This window comes from Terrapene carolina, unplaced genomic scaffold (assembly GCF_002925995.2).
Source record: "Terrapene carolina triunguis isolate 2854851 unplaced genomic scaffold, T_m_triunguis-2.0 Scaffold192, whole genome shotgun sequence".
Lineage (NCBI taxonomy): Eukaryota > Metazoa > Chordata > Testudines > Emydidae > Terrapene > Terrapene triunguis.
In genome coordinates, this window is record NW_020664543.1 from 22,856,801 (window position 1) to 22,871,158 (window position 14,358).

The window sequence follows — 14,358 nt, forward strand, 5'->3', positions numbered from 1 at the left end:
CAGCTATAGTATAAAAGGGCATGGGAGGAGAGGGTAAGAGTGCAGTAATGCTAAGGTGACGAGATGCGGGAAGGGAGGCACTACTTGGGTGCAATTTCCCCAGAGTTGGGGGGGCCTCCCCTGCAGTTCTGAATCCGAAGGTGCTGGGGGCAGGAGAGGATCCCATTTCACCCTCTCCCCACCAGTGCAGCACTCCTGGCTGCTTCTGCAGCTGCTCCCACAATAAGAGCCATGATTATATTCCCTGATCCTTAATGCTCCCTGGATAATGTACAACAACCTGCCTCAGCAGCCTGCGTTACTGACTACATCTGGCCTCTGCTATCTATAGTCTCTAGTGTGAGCTCTGTACTACAGGGTGCAGTACCACCCTCTGCCACGTGGGGGACACCTGGTCTCTGGAGAAGGCAGTTGCAGTAGGAGCAGGCTCAGTGCAAGGATTCCAGGCTAATCCAGATTAACTCCTGCAAGGCAGGCATGGAAACCCTCCCCCCTCCCCCCCCCACACTGTGCTCCTGCTTCTTTAGGCCCATCAGCAAGTAGGGACAGTTCTGAGCTCTATGCCACCTGGCAGGGCCCTTGAGTGGAAGGGGAGATATTTCTCAGCTTTAGGGAGAGGTCAACATGTGGTGTGGGTGTGGGTTTGAGGTGGGGGTGGGGTTCAGAGCCAGGGGTGTGGCCCTAAGGCGTGGAGGTTGAGGAGGGAAGGGAAGTTCACAGCCTGGGCAGGGGCTGTTTTTGGAGGGGCTTCTGCTGGCTGCCTGATTTAGGTGCTGCCTAGGAAAAAGGAACCTTCCCCTTGTGTTCCTGGGAAGAACAAACAAGTATCAAAATGAAAGCTCAGCTTTGTGTAAAAATCCCCCATAGACGATAAACTCAGCACATCCCAGCTCCGCTGCGGGCCCCATCTGGCCAGCCCTGGCACCCCGCACACACACTCAGCTGCAATGACCGCCAGCGAGCAGGCTGATGCAATGACTAGACAGCAGGTTTGAGAGCACTCGTGGGGTGGTCTGCAAGCCTAGTCCTGGTTTGACCTGGATGGTGCTTGAGAATATCAGCTCCGTGCCTGCAGCTCCTCATACTCTGCCAGCTGCTTCTCCACATGGGTCCTGAGTCAGTCCTTAATATGCTGTTTTATGCATTTGGGTGCTTCTGCTATACTTGCTTTTATAACAGTGAAATAACAGTGCCAGTCTCCCAGGACCATGTGTTTCCCTCCAGGAGAATAATAATACGGACACCATAGCATTTCCATTAATAGCCCCAGAGCGCTTTACAAAGGAGAGGCAGGTGTCTCCATTTTACGAATGGGGAAAGTGAAGCACAGAGCAGTGAAATGACTCGCCCAAGACCTCCACCACAGAATAGGATGCAGGTTTCCTGTCGTCTGGTTCACTATGCAGAAGACTGGGCCCATTGCTTGGTCCATTTTACTGCCCATTGGGAGTGGGCCAAGGTAGTCGATTAGACCATGTATAAAAAGCTGTGGGAGGGACACACACCAATTATTGTAGTTGTTCCCAGCTCCTGGTGCACACACCAGTGCAGACTCAGGCTTGTGGCACTTGCTACCTTGAAGTTGAGTCTCTGGGCAGGGTACCATGCCGCATGTTGCCCACTTCCCATTTGGCTGTGCACACTATTTTCCTGATTGCAAGATGGGTGAGCTCACTCTTCATTACAGTGCAGAAGGTGCATAGCCGAATTGGAGCTTAGCTGGTGCAGTGAAGTTCTCCATCTGGTGAACAGCTGCATTTACATATAAGAGTCAGGAACCCACTGGATAACTGAGCTATAACTTGGCTTGGCTACTCTGCTGCTTAGCTTTCTCCCCACGATGGATGGCATCATATACACACAGCATGTAAAAGGTCCTAGTACTGCAACAGGCTCTTATGCAAATCCTCAGAGAGGGTGGTGGTTGTGAAATGAGCTTCCTCCTTTACAGTTTGTAACATCGTCCAAAGCGAGTAGTGGAGGGACAGACTGGTAGTTGTGTTTATATCCCCCCTTCGCTTCTCCCGCACCTACTCTGTCACCACCCAGCTGATCCCATAGGAGAGGACCTGCCAACTCTGCCATTGTAAATCCAGAGATACAGGAACGGGGCGTGTGCCCTTTTTGACTCCATTAGGGTGTTTAAAGAAAGCTTGAAAGGGATTTCTATAAAGAGTTTTTCTGTCTGCTTGTTTTTTAACCCCAGGAAAATCAAGTCTTTCCTTCCCTGATTTTGCAGCAAGTGTCCCTTGGAGGACACGGATACGCGGATCGGGAGCCTCGCAGCTCTTCATGGACCAGGCCGGGGTGAGAGTCTTTTAGTTAAATGGATGTTCAAAAAACCTCAGACCAAAGAACTCCAAGCAGTCTGAGTACAAACCACTCCCCTTCACAGTTAATCCAGTCTCACTCACCTTGTGTCTATGATACCACCATCTTGCCACTTCTCCAGTTGTCATAGAGTGCTCTAGGGAAAATGATGTTGACAAGACCTGAATTCTAATGTTAATAAAACAACTAGACAAAACCCCTTTCAGGCCCTTTTTATCCACCATAAAGAAAAAAAAAACAGTTTCTTTTCATTTTGAAGGACTGAGGGCCTGATCCAATGCCTATTGAAATCAATGGTAGTCAGTCCATTGACATCAATGGGCTGTGGATTGGTCACTTATACCTTGATTGTAAACACTGTGCTCTCAGCTGAAATTTAGGTTACAAAAGCTGCAGCACAGAACCAATTTTCATTTATTGTGCAAAATTGCAAACACTCCACTGAGTCATTCAGGCCCTGATTCAGGAGTCCATCCCTGTTCAGCAAAGTACTTAAGCATGGGCTTTAAGTGATTTGCGGAATAGGGAGGGATGTAAGCCTGCAGAATAACATCTTCAGAAGCAACTGTGAGATTTAGGAGCTTAAATCCCATTTACAAAAGTCACGTTATCAATTTTACTGGTGCTGAATGGGGCCTGCTTAACTTGGAGGATGAGAAACTACAAATAGCAGGTGGGGCAAATGGAGTAGATGGATTTTTGTTAATGTTCCTTTAACTGGAAAAGAACTTTTATTTGAGCTAAAATGACTGACACTTGAAGGGAAATGTTTTCCCTTTAAGGGAAATGTTTACAGCCTGCTTGTCTTTCAGGCAGCTCGGTCCCTTTGCATATTCCATAATGATTTGTTTAGATAAGGAAAATGTTGTTTATGCAAATCACTTTCTGCAACTAAAGGTTGATTAGGGTCTTTGAGGTCTTTGTGTGGGTGGCAACTGTATTGAAGCAAGTGATCTGTCCTAGCTCAATCTGTATTGCAGAATCCTTACGAACGTATGTTATATAGAGGAGAGGCAATATTTTCAAAAGGTCCTAAGTGACATAGGAGCCTAAGTACCATTTTCAAAAGTGACTTAGGAACCTGAGTCCAATGAGACTTAGTCCAACAAGATTTAGGCTCCCAAGTGTCTAAGTCACTTCTGAAAATTGGATCTAGGCTCCCGAGTCACTTAGGACCTTACCTTAGTCTTAATTACTTTCTGCCAAGCCTCGGATCTTTTACTTCCATGTCCCTCACTGTAGGGGAGCTGTTACCCTCTATGTCTGACAGTTCTGCAAATACCCACTTGTATGGGGAACAGCGCAATCCTATGGCCGTAGCCCCAGACTGGGAGATGGTGAGACTTCGAACAAGTCTCTGCATCTTAGCTTTCCTCTCAGGAAAAGTGGGCTAATGCTGTTTACTCTCCACTGTCAGGTTCTTTGCTGTCTGTGGAGCAGAAGCCCTCTACAGGTGTTCGGTATGAGCAGGATAGCTCCTGCTGGCTCGGATGGGTCACATAAAACCAGCCAAAGTTGGACATGATATGCTCACCAGGCTCAGCCTAGTTTTCCATCTTACTCAATGTCCATTCAACGCTCACAGTGGATTTCCCCGAGTGGGGGAGTTTGAAAAAGGAAGCAGAGAGCAGCCTGCAGTGTGATTCTGGCTGTCCCCTCCCCTCACAGTCCTGTTGTTTCCAAAGGCTGCATTTGTGTCACCGGTAGAGCTGGGCAGGAAACAGCTTTCACGTCCCAAGAACATTTTTGAGATTTTAAGAAAACCCCCTTCCACGGTGAGACCTTTTGCTATTTTCACGGGGCCCTCACCTGAGCTGTGGGGGGAATCCCTGCTCCAATGACTTCTTCATTATGTGTACAAAGCTGCAACCGAGAGATTGAGAGTTTTGAGACCCAGCCCACAATAGCCCCGTGGTTAGGGGACTCACCTGGGAGAGCGAGACCTGGCTTCAAGGCGCTGCTGCAGATCAGGCAGAGCAGGGATGTGAGCCTAGGTCTGCCATAGCCCAAGTGACTGCCCTAACCACGGGGTTATTGGCTATCAAAATGGGTCCATTCCTGTGAAAAGTTTCAGTTTTACCATGTCAGCTTTTTCTGATGAAAAAATGTTTCATAGAAAAATTCCTGAGCAGCTCTAATCATTCCCCTGTGATTCAGCTTTCTCTAGAAGGCAAGGAGCTAGCCACCAGCAGCCTCCTCCTCTGAGATCTCTGCTACAGTCAAGCCGGATGGGAGATGCCACCTGGTGTGTGTCTTGTTTATAATTCTTGTCAGTGCACACTGCAGCAGACTCCCCAGCAGAGTATGTGTTATGGTATTATACGTCCCTCCTCTTTCTCCACATCCTTCCTTCAGACTGAGCCCCTTGAACCAATACCCATGTTTGGTAATTTCCTCAAGCTCACATACACACAAGGAAGCAAAACACACAGGTTACAATACATATAGTATGTCAGGTTGGGAAGTTGGAGTGTATTCAGAGATCATTTTGCAATGCATACAAATGGTGCGTGATCACAATTCTTTGCAGATTCAGAACTGTTCCCTAGACATTGCCTGATTGGTTTTGATTAGAGATGGGCCTGAACTGAAACCTCAGATCCAGACCCCTCTGAATTCAGGAGTATGGGGAGGTCAGATTTGAATCCCTAGATCTGAACCTGGCCCCATGTTTTTGGTCACAGACCACACCCCAAACCAGAAAGACCCTGGGTAACAGTTCCAGTTTGGATGTGGCTTAAGATGGCAGAAATCTTCTGAGAATGAATGATGAGATTTCAGCATCACTGAATCTGTCCCCAAGTCCTGGCCTGACCCTCATCTATACCTGGACAAGCCACACACACCCCCCAGCCCCTAGCTAGCTTTCCTGATCTGTTTCTAAAGAGCCAAGTCAAAAAGGCAGTTACACTCTCAGGGTACGTCTACACGGCTATTAAAAACCTGCAGCTGGCCCGTGCCAGCTGACTCAGGCTTGTGGGGCTCAGCTTAAGGGGCTATTTAACTGTGGTGTAGACATGCAGGCTCGGGCTGGAGCCTGGGCTCTAGGACCCTGTGAGGTGGGAGGGTCCCAGAGCTCAGGCTGCAGCCTGAGCCAGAACAAATGTCTACACCGCAATTAAACAGCCCCTTAGCATGAGTCCCGCGAACCTGAGTCAGTTGGCATGGGCCAGCCATGGGTGTCTACTTGCAATATAGACATACCCCTGCAATGATCTCAGTGCAAGCACACCTGTGCACCCATTCCATGCAGCGCTGACATCAACAAAGCTCTGCTCAGTCACAGGGATTTGCCCCCTTGAAGCACATTGCATGACCGGGGCCTTAGCTTTTGAAAACAGCCTGGTAGATGCAGGGACCTTTGTCACCAAGGTTTCAAATAAGTGTATTTGTATGCATTGTTGTTCATGCAGAATCATCACAGGATATCGCCTGTGTCTGCAGGGTTGCATGGGGCCAGATTTTTAAATCACTCCGTGCTGGCCCAATCTGCTCTCATTGCAGTTTTGCCAGTGAGCACAAAGTTAGGCCAATGCTGAGCACTGGTGAAAATCTCACTCCGTGGTGGTAAACACACCAGCACCCTGTATACACTAGAGTTTCCACTGTTATTTTCACTGGTGGAGATTTATTGCAAATTGCCAGTGTAGAATCAGCCTTGGGGCTAGAGCACCCCTCCCGACACATCACTCCTTCAATGTTCTATGGGGTAAAGTTTTTCCCTACATGAACTGTAGCAATCATTTGCCATTGGACTGTTCTGGTGACTGTATGAACCAGAGGTGGCAGAACCCAAGGGCTCCAGAATCCCATTTCATTGGCATGTCACTGGCTGGAAGTTGAAGCTAGGCAAATTCAGACTGGAAGGTACCAATAGCAAGGGTAATTAACCATTGGAACAATTTACCAATGGCTGAGGTGAAGTCTCCATCATTTTAAAACCAGATTGGATGTTTCTCTGAAAGATCTGCTCTAGTTCAAATAGGAATTAACTCAGGGAAGTCTTATGGCCTGTGTTATGCAGGAGGTCAGACTAGATGACCGCAATGGTCTCTTCTGGCCTTAGAATCTATGACTATGAGTCACATGTGCCAGTGTAATCAATGAAGGGGGGATTTTTTTCTCTGTCCCTTTCAGCTTCTTTTGAAATTCACTGGAATCTCACACTGAAACCTGCGTCTATTTCAGCCTTCGAGTTTCTTTCGGATCTTGCCACACGAATGACCTGCGGTCGCTTTCTTAAGAAAAACCAAAACCGCAAGGAAACCCAATGCAAAATCCCTAGTTACTACCCACCTTGCTAGCTGTGGCCTCCTATGACCCAGTCCCAGTGCAGCAGCAACAGGAACATATTTCATGCATGATGGCAGGGAGAGGGGCAAGTAGGACGTATGCTCCTTTCCCCCACGCCCCTGTTTGTAGTTGAGAGGATGGCAGCGGTCTCTGAAGATTGAAGATCATAGAATCATACAATCGTAGGACTGGAAGGGACCTCAAGAGGTCATCTAGTCCAGTCCTCTGCACTCATGGCTGGACTATGTAATAACTAGACCATCCCTGAGAGGTGTTTGTCTAACCTGTTCTTAAAAACCTCCAATGACGGAGATGGGGGAGGTGGCCAATTGGCCACTCTCTGAAGACACTGGAGAGGAGATAAGAAGAAGGTCCCTGGCCCGCCACTCCAGAGAAAGGGCTTAAAGCAACCTGGGTTTGGGAAGGATTTGGAACTGAGGTCTGCAGAGTAGGCCTAGGCTGATACCTGATGATATTTTGAATGTGGGGGTCTGAAAGTTAAGCCTCCTGAATGTGAATATTGTCTGACTCAGAATAGTGCGGCATCTGCCTATCTCTGATCCCACAGGAATGATAACTCAGTCATGCAGAGTCTCTGTATCAGTGACATAGACAGTGGCATTGTACAGGGTGGCACAGCTGGCCTCTCCAGCATAATGTTGGATGTCAGCAGGTGATGGTGCATCTGCTCAGCCCTCCAGTGTGAAAATCCCTCGCCACTGAAACCCACCAAACTTCATCTCTGCACACTTTGAGGAGTGCCTGTAAAGCTCTTCAGTGTTTCTTCAATAACCTGGACTGGCCATTTATCCCTCTTCTCTTTCAATCCCTCTCCTGGACTGGGCCCATCCTGTGTTTGTACATTCAGAGCTTAGCATTTCAAGGTGGGCTAATTCTAGTGCACGTGTTTCTATTAGGTTGTATGGCACTCCAGACACTTTGACTAGGGGCAAGATTGGCAGTATGCCTACAGTTAATGATGAATTGAAATATAAATTTATTATTATTATTATATGTGTCTGTAGTGGGTGAGAGGTATGAAATATGGCCACTGCAAGAACCAGACATTCACATTTTTTTGGATTTGTGATACTTTTATATTAATAGCCAAAGAGTTGCAGAGTCCTAAAGAAACGATTAGCCAGAGAGACCAGCGTTCTAGTATCTAGGGAGGAGAAAAAGAGATTATATAAAATGCTGAACAAGGCAGGGGATAGACAAACAGAGGGTGTGTATGAGGATAGATAGATGTGTATGGGGACAGATGGATGTGTATACGAACAATTAGATAAATAGATGAGTATGAGGACAGACAGAGTGGTGTGTATGGGGATAGACAGATCTGTGTGTGGACAGACAGAGCAGTGTGTATGAGGATAGATGTGTATGGGGACAGACAGACAGAGTGGTATGTATGAGGATAGATGTGTATGGGGACAGAGAGACGGAGCAGCGTGTATGGGGAGAGAGAGGTGTGTATGAGGATAGACAGACAGACCAGTGTGTATGAGGACAGACAGCTAGAGGTGTCTGGGGACAGACAGACAGCGGTGTGTATGAGGATAGATGTGTCTGGGGACAGACAGACAGACAGACCAGTGTGTATGAGGACAGACAGACAGAGCGGTGTATGAGAATAGATGTGTCTGGGGACAGACAGATGGAGAGGTATGTATGAGGATAGATGTGTCTGGGGACAGACAGACAGACCAGTGTGTATGAGCACAGACAGACACGAGTGGTCTTGCTCCCCAGCGCTGGCTCCTTGGCGCCCCGTGCCGTGGCGGTCCGGGCTCGGCTGCGCTCCAGGGCAGAGGCAGCCGCTCAGCCCCGCCCCTCCCGCCAGCCCGCAGCCCGCCCCCGCCCAGCCAGTCCCGGTCCCTCTCTGGTGCAGCCCAGCGGCGGCTGCGTTGCCTCGGCTCCATCCCGGCCATGGAAGCGGCTCGCTGCGGAGACCCAGCCCGGCGCCGCGGGCTGTAGCGCTGCCGCGGGACCCAGGATGGGCAGTGAGCCCCGGCGGGAGCTGCCCTGCAGGTGGGTGAGCGGCGCCCCGGAGCCCGGCTGGGGCTGGACGCCGGGGGCCGATCGGAGGCCGGCTGGCCGAGCCGGGCTGCAGGGGGGCGGCTGGGGCAATGGTGGGGCTGGCGTCCCGGCAGGACCCGGGGGAGGGGGACCCCGAGCGGGGAGGCACCAGCTGCCCCCGGCCGGACATTTCCCCTCAGCCCGGGTGCTGCCCACCCCGCGACCCTGGTAGCACCCTGCAGCCGGGCCAAGGGCGCCCTGCGTGGGGTGAGGTCTGACTTCCAGGCTTGGTGAGGTCCCGCCTGTTGACAGGACCGATGGGGAAAGGCCCCGGGTGGTGAGATACAGAGGTGAGTCATTTCTGAAGTTTGTTTTTCTACCCGAGCCTGGGTGGGTGTGAAAAGTTCCTGGGCTGTTTATGGGCCATCCCAGGTGTGGGACCCGGTTTGGTGGGGATGTCCCAGCTCAGCCCTGCCGGCGGGCGGGGAAATTCCAGGGGCTCTCCAGCCTGTCATTGCAGTGGCTGGATTTTTGAGCCTCTGTCTCTGCTGCCCCAGGTGGGAGAGCAAGCAGTGACCTGCTCCCCCACTGCAGGAGGATGTTAAACAGTAGCCTGTTATGGCAGGATTGAATGCACTGGCTCTCCCAGGCCCCAAGCCCTGGAAATACCTGGACCACATGCTTTTGATCAGTCCTAATCCATGTGTGATTTGTGAGAGGGGAGCTGCCTTCCCCTCTGAAGCAGCAGGGATCAGGAGGACATGGGGGTATGCACGAACAAGGAGACAGAATGCATTAAAAACGGCACATAGGGAATGGAAAGTGGTTCTGGACTCTGCCCAGATGGACACAGGAGTAAATCATACTCCTAGGAATGTAGAGTCTAGAAGCAGACAAGACCCACCAGGTCTTTTACATCCACGTTCCTATCAGCGTGGGATTGTTCCCTGTGGAGCTTCATCCAATCTAGTGTAAATCTGGACACCGTCCCTTCACCTTTCTCTATGGCAGGAATTCCTCCAATCTAATGGAGACCAATGAGCTACTCTCCTTTAGTGCGTCTATCTCCCATCCCTAGTCAAACTTCACCGCAAGGATCACTTCGCTATACAGCTGCAACTGGCTGGAGCTTGGATCCAGGCTGGTGCCTGTTTTGCTCTTGCTTGTCCTGACCACCTCCTAGAAAGGCTTAATGCAGATGTTACAGGAGGGAAAAGACTCAGTTGATTGAACTAGCTGCAGCGTAAGAGATATACAGACACAACCTCTCAGGCCTTTATCTCCATTAGCATGTTTGTTAAAATTGCACACTATTACTAGCACTAGCTCAGCTTCACTGGCTGATTGTCTGTAGCAGTGTGCCCCACTGTCACTACCAGCAGTCATGGTGCAACAGTGTGAGATGAAAGTTGGAGTTGCCTGTGTTGCTGTGTCATGGGATCTCTGGTAGTGCTAAGCAGCGACAGTGTTGTTATTCAGTAGTGAGTTTTTTAAATAATATGTTTGATGTATATTCTGAAAGCTTCCATTTAGGAAAATGAAAAATGCCATTTTAAAAAAAAATTACATTTTGGGGGGGGAAAAACACTATTCCAGTCTTTTACTTTTTTATAGTAATACTGAGGTGGTTCTGAAAACTGGTGCAGAAATTTGAATACAAACAATTCCAGAGCACGAAGCAGATGTGTGAATTTCAGATCAGAGTTTGTAATGAGAAATTTGGAAGGGAAGAGGATAAAAATATAAAGGAGATTTATATTTGGCACCTTCCAAGCCGCATATGATAATCTTCAGAAGTTTGAGAGTTGGGCACCCCTGCCAGGGCTCAGAGCTTCTGAAGCCCCGAGCCCTGGCAGGTGCCTCCCGTGGGGCTGAAGCCCCTAGACTTCCCTCCCCACTGGGCAGAAGCCCCTAGCCCTACCATCCCCTGATGCTCCCCTCCCCTCTCCTCCACCCAGGAGTGCTCAAATTACAGCCAGCTGGACAAGTATTGCTCCTGGATCTGTGCTATACAATCCATAGGTGCCCTGCTCTTTGTGACGGAGGAGAAGTGGTGTGGAAACACAACAGATCCAAGCATGCAATGCTCCATCGTGGTCCAGGTGTTCAGGCCCCTTTGTATGCCTGGCTACGCAGCCTCCATGGATTGTGCCTGTGAATTAAAGATGAAGGCAGCTGCTATCTGCGTCACTTCATGTAAACTTGATGCAGCCTTTGGGCTCCTGTTGAGATGCCAACACAGCCTGTCAGTTGGGCAAAGTTTGGACATCCATGATGTGATGGGAGGGGACAGCAAACATGTTGGAGCAGGGTCCTGAGGTTCTTAGCAGGCAACCAAAGAGAGAGGCTACATGGGAGGCAGGGAGAGAAGCAAAACTAAACTATGTTGTGGCTTCTTCTACTTAACTTTATAAATAAAAGTTCACGTTGTGATGAAAAAGAAGAACTGAATCTAGATGAAAGCGTCAGAGGAAAATTACCACACTCTGCTCTCAGAAGATCCTGGCTTTAACAACAGCAGACTAGTGCTTGCGGCTTTGAATAAACTAGCAAACTCTGTAGCTGTAATTACACCACTGGTGTAGCTCCGCTAGTGAAAGAAACACTGTGGACACTAGCATAGACAAGACTGGGGCATCTTTGTCTTTGTGTCAGCTCAGTGACAGGAGTGCTTGCAGCTTTTGTATGCTACAGCCACAGATCAAGTGGGGATAGGTTTCAACTTCTATATTTATTTAATAAAGTGGATATTTACCTGCCCCAATGTGTGGGGTGCATAATTTATGTCTTGGGGTTTTCCTTGTAAACTTTCAAGTGGATGCCCAGACGTGGGACTATGTGCAAGGCATATGGGGCGAGGAGACCATGGGCTGAGCCCTGCAAGAGCGTGTGTGTGCCTGGAACAGTGTAGATTCTGTTGACTTTTAAGCTCCGCTCCTCTTTAAATGCTTCAGAGCTCTGTAGTTCCATTATCTGGAATAGGTGAGAGGATTGGATCAGGTTCCTATGGAAACAGGGGCTCCCCCACTGGCTTCGCTCCACGGGTCCGACGTGTGTTTTTCATCGCTAGCTGAAACTTTGATGCACAGTTGTGTGGTTCACAGAGCTGTTTAGCTGGGGAGATTTTAGGGTTGGAAATTTCATCCTGATGGTTCTGGGAAATATTACTGCTCATTGATACACTCGCTGATCTCATGCTTTTGTTTCTCGCTCAAAGAAGATTCCCTCTCCCCTTCCTCAGAAGGGCCTGGAGGGTGGTGATCTTCCATTGCCAAACAGAGTCCGTCAATGCCACTCTTAGCTTGATGTGTGGTGCTCCTTTCCCATCCAGGATCTGAGCAAACTCTCTTTGCAGCACTGCCATCCTTTACCAGCCCAGTGACTGAGGGGGCTGGGCCTGGGGCTCTTAAATGTATGAAAGTGTGATGAGTTAGCTCTAGAATCACCAGGCTGCTCTACCAGCTACTTCCTGAAACCACACAGAATGACATGCACTTCACGGGTGCTGCAGGGCTGTGTGTTTTTGGTCAGCATGCTTCCGCATTGCCCGCTGAGCTGCTGCTCAGGTGAATGGGCAGTAGTTAGCAGTAGCATTCTTGCCTTGTGTACTGTGAATGCCATGCAGTAGTGAAATGCTTAAAGATACACAAGGGCTGTTGCACAGGCAACTTGGTGCCGTCATCGTGCTGTGCTGTTGCCCCCTCTGTGAGGTGTCCCAGTAGGGTGGACACGACCTTCCCTGTCCTGGTCATGGGCCTAGTTGTTAGGGAAAAATCCATTTTTTATTGTCCTTCTGGGGAGGAGTGAGGAGAGCAAATGCAGTTTCCAAACTCACTTCCCGTTATAGACACCAAAAGGGGGCTTTTGTGTTTTGATGATCTTGTCTTTGCCTGCCAATTAACCCCGCATGAGAACTTGTCTCCCTAATGATGCTTCCATGGGACTCCTCTGGTGTTTTAATTGCAAAGGTTTGAGCAGTTAGCAAGCGATGAACATGGAACGTACGCTGTGCAGTAGCTAAAAGACACAGCTCTTTGGCAAGCCTTCATTGGGAAATAAGGACGCTGGCAGGAATGCTTCGGAGATGCAATTTTCTTAATGAAAGCTACTGAATAGGCAGCCTCATGAGGAAGAACAGGCTCTTGCAGGGCGCTGCCAGTTGCGCCTCTGTAGTGTTAATTTTGTATTTCCTCTTCATTGTTTCTAATACCCTCTTGGAAGCTTGCGGATAAACACTTTGTTTTCCTACTAATTGTGTCCTGTTTGGCAAGCAGTGGTTATAACACATGTTTTTTTGGACTACATGAACTCCTCCTAGGTTGTTAGTCTTTGATTTCAGGCTTTGCCATTTAAAAGGCAGCTTACATTTGCAGTAAGATGATCCCTATCATCAATATCACCATCTCTCAATGATCTCCCCATAGAGATTCTATAGGCAAAAGCATCGCTGAGTTTTAAAATATATTTATGAGAACTGTAGCTGGAGCTTTCATGTGTGAAATTGATGCAGTTCCCCTGTGAAAAGTGGTTTTGTAAAAAATGGGTTGTCATGTTTGTGTCTTGATTGTTTCTGTGCCCAGTGTGCTCTATTTTCAAGAAAGGTGTTATCTAAATGACAGCCCTGAAATCTCTCCCAGAATCGGAGAGTTAAGCTGGGTTCTGCCTTTCATGCCTCATGACCTGTAATAAAGATTCAAATTCTTCTCTGGGACAGTTGTGCAACCTCACTGGTTGCACTGCACGCACACCTGTAACTAATTGGTTAGCTAAGCTCCAGTTACAGGGATGATCAATTTATGCACAAGAAGGAATACACTCCAGAATGGTCTTTCTCTCCCAGTTGTGCTGGCCCTGCAGGGGAACAAGGGGTAAAAGCAGAACAGGTGTAGTTGTGCCACTAATGTTAAGCACATGTCCGTTTTGGAGTTAAATAGGAAAATGCCAAATGTTACTTGGCCAGCTACTTATAGCTCATCCTCACTGCAGATCCACAGAGGGAAAGCTCCGTTGAAATGCTGCTGCCGGTGACACACAGCTCTCAGCTGCCCTTGTAACTTTCTTCCAGTTTTCTGTGTCTGTTTTTATTTTTTGATCAAACATGCTTCTCCCAAAGTTCTTTCTTTCTAACTGGTATCTTGATGACATTGTATGTCCCTTAACCTAGTCCTTCAGTCACTGATGGTGTGTCTATTTAAACCATATCCTTGAATCAGAGGCTACGCCACAAACGAGTTCTCATCCTTTCAGGTGGCATTTCCTTTTTCTCATTGTTTCTGGCAATCTGTATAAGTGAAGCTGCACATGTGTTTCTTCACTAGCAGTGCTTTTGTGTTGCTAAACTTGGCAAATAATGGCTCAGTGTGAACTGAGGAAGGCTGAGCTCCTTAATACAAGAGGGAGCATGATCCATTTGGGTAATGAAGTTGCAGTTCTTGGGTTAAGATAGGACTGCAATTCTGATTGAACATATTATAGCACTATAAATCATGCCTTTTTAATACAATGAGGCGGCCATCCTGCATTGGATCTATGCAAATGGACCCCCCACAGAATGCTCTAGACATATGTGGGGCTCTCCTTGGGTCTGGCCACATAGATCCAGTTGAAAGATCAGGGCTTAAATTGCTGCTGAGACATTTGAGAGTCCATAGGAGATTCTCCACCAGGTTAGAATCATTTTAAGGTGGATCCAGTCTGGGTCGCTGTTGTTGC

The 14,358-nt window shown here is 48.5% G+C and overlaps 1 protein-coding gene across 1 annotated transcript in view; it reads left to right on the forward strand.

Annotated features, from left to right (window-relative positions):
- Window positions 1–8,601: 8,601 nt before the first annotated feature.
- Window positions 8,602–14,358, forward strand: part of PIK3R5 (phosphoinositide-3-kinase regulatory subunit 5) — a 99,162-nt gene continuing 93,405 nt past the window's right edge. The window contains exon 1 of the mRNA XM_024201376.3: window positions 8,602–8,658. The gene's annotated coding sequence lies outside the window, so the exon portion shown is untranslated. The remainder of the gene's footprint in view (window positions 8,659–14,358) is intronic.